We start from the raw sequence: 2,784 nt of genomic DNA, 5'->3' as shown, positions 1-2,784 counted from the left end.
GAAGGAGAGAGAGACAGAAAGGGAGGGGAAACCATATTTTGTTTTGAGGTACTAACGTTAGCCCTTTTTCTCAATTTCTTCATTCACAAAAAGTGAAAAAGTGCCTATGCTTTAGTGCAAGTGAGATACAATGCACGGAGTTGGAATGTGATGGAGGAAAAATTAGAAGAGAGAAATGAAAAGGATAAATTGAGAGCACTTTAAGAACTTAAACTTTTGGATATATTGCTGTATATTAACATATCTACAGCAGGAATTTAGTTCCATGGGTGTAAATGGGGATGAACTAGCAGGAGCTGTAGCATGAAGCATGCATAAAACTAAGTTGAGTTCCCCAGGTCACTTCCAATGACACATGTGCACAGATAGAGTTTTGATTTGGGATGATGTATCCATTCCTTATTGGCCCCTGTGGACTTGTGCTTTGGAATAAGGTGGGAGGGAGAAGGGGAATGCGAAAGAAAACTGGCCACTGCATAGGGAGGGCTGCCTGTTTGGTAGACTTTAAAATGAAAAATAACTTCCACCATTGTTCTCTCTTCCCACTTACTCAATGTTAGGTCTTTTCAAGCCCCTCCTTCAGACTACCATATTTCTCCTTTTCCCCATGCCACCCCCCAAGTTTGGTGACCTCTGAAACAACTTTTCAGAGGAAACAACCACCAGTGGGAGGATGAGCCCTAGGGATATGGACCTTCAGTGAGTTTTTCGTACAGTGTAGAGATGAAGTGGAGATTTGTTTAGAAGATCCACAAAGTTTTATGTTTTAAGTGTCAAACTCCCAGAATCATATAAAGTATGATGGGTTACTATATCATGGTTTAAGTATTTGTCATTATGTGCTTATAAGTTTTTCTTGCTGTTCCTTAATCAATTCTCTCATTATGGAGGAAATAAATAGCTGTTCTATATGCAACCTACTTTGTACATTGAATACCTTTCTAAAAGGGACCTGCTAATCTCTTTTGTGAGGAGGACCTGGATAGGAAACAAATTTAAGCTATAAGAAGTTTGTCCTGGGGCTCAAGGGTACAAACATAATAAACCAGAGAGCATGAACATTCCTTATTTCTATCTAGGGGTAAGACTCTCCCAAGGACTTGAGTCCAGAGTTAGGGAACCTCAGTGGAAGAGTACATCCCCAACCCCTGAGCCATAGGTATTTACAAATCAAGTCTATTTAATTCAACATACGTTTGTAATATGTATGTAATATATATTCAATATATACTATGAACCAATCTTTGTGCTAAGTGCTAGAGACACAAATACACAAACAAGACAATCCCTACCCCTCAAGGATTCTGTCTACTGAGACACACAAGACAAATTACAAGATAAAGAAGCAAACAAAAAATAAATACAAAATGATTTGGGGGGAGGAATAAAAACTGGAGAAATCAAGAAAATTCTCTTGTAGGTAATGATACTTGTTCTGAGCCTGGAAGGGAGCTAGGTTGTTTTCTTTTCCTGGCAGAGTTGGTCCAAAACTTTATGGAGAGCCCCAAGTAAGTACACATGTACACACATGCACAGTCATGTAGGTTTGCTCACACATAGCATCACTGCTGCCACAGCAAGATTACACCATACATATCTGGACTCCCCTGCTCCTGATCCTGATCAGGTATGTATGCACTATCCCAGAGTAAACTCAGAGCATCTTCTGGGAGATGGAGACAGGGGATGGAGTGAGGTAAAAGGAGGAGAGAGGTAGAAAATGAGGGTGGATATCCTGGTTGAGAAGGCATGTTGGAGAAGAGGGCTGGACCCCACCAATGCTCCCTTACTTAAGGGACTGCAATATCAAAAGTTATTTCAGTATCTTCATTTGGGATTTCCCCAGCCAGAAACATTTCTAAAACCATGTAAACCTGGTAGAAGTTAAAGATGAGGCCTACTCACAGACATTGTGGAAATACTCATTTAAGACATTCACAAAATGATGACTGACCTCTAGGTAAGGTCAAGTTGTTGTCACTGACATTCACACAGATACAGAAATAGAGACTGGCATAATGTCAACGTTGATAAATGCTCCTGAAGTTCTGGAACTCCACAAAGTTGCTATGCTTGATGGACTTTGATGGACCTCCCCAATCATCTGCTTCTCATCATCATACCACATGTATTACTTGGCCAGGCAAGTCTCACCTGACTAGTTCTGGATGAAGAGGAATTGGATCATGGTGATCCCTTGGGGTAGAGCCCATACCCCAAACATGGTGCTTTCCAGTGTGGAAACTGGGTGACAAAGTCTCAGCTTCAAGTTGCTTTCTGGAGGTAGGGTTTCCAAGAGGTGATGAAAGGAGAGCATTCTAGACAAGGGGTAAAAGCCAAGAGGCGGATGACAGATGACACAGTGTGATACTCTCAGAACAGCAAGTAGACTAAGTTGACTGTAGTTTACATGCAAGGGACTAATATGAAACCAGCCTAGAAAAACTGGCCAGAGCCAGGTTGTAAAGGACCAAACAAAGGAGTTTATATTTTATCCTAGAGGCAATAAGGCACCTCTGAAGTTTCTTGAACAGGGATGTGACATGACCAGATTTGTACTTTCAGAATACCAATTTGGCAGCAAGGTGCGTTGAAGAAGGGTAAAGCTGAATGCAGAAAGGTCAATTAAGAGACAATGGCAATGGAACAAGTGAGAGTTAATGAGATCTTGAACTAGGGTGGCTATCGTATAAATGGATATGTTATAGAGAGAGAACAGACAAAATTTGGAAGTACATGAATATGAAGAACAAATGAGTCTGAAGAGTAATAGATAGCTCCTAG

At 40.8% G+C, this 2,784-nt stretch overlaps 1 pseudogene; it reads right to left on the bottom strand.

Moving 5' to 3' along the window:
- Positions 1-1,786: 1,786 nt before the first annotated feature.
- On the bottom strand, positions 1,787-2,526 carry LOC140523223 (AP-2 complex subunit sigma pseudogene; annotated as a pseudogene).
- Positions 2,527-2,784: the final 258 nt, after the last annotated feature.

This window comes from Notamacropus eugenii, chromosome 1, assembly GCF_028372415.1.
Source record: "Notamacropus eugenii isolate mMacEug1 chromosome 1, mMacEug1.pri_v2, whole genome shotgun sequence".
Lineage (NCBI taxonomy): Eukaryota > Metazoa > Chordata > Mammalia > Diprotodontia > Macropodidae > Notamacropus > Notamacropus eugenii.
The sequence above is the reverse complement of the archived record's forward strand: the minus strand, read 5'-3'. Positions and strand labels throughout refer to the sequence as shown.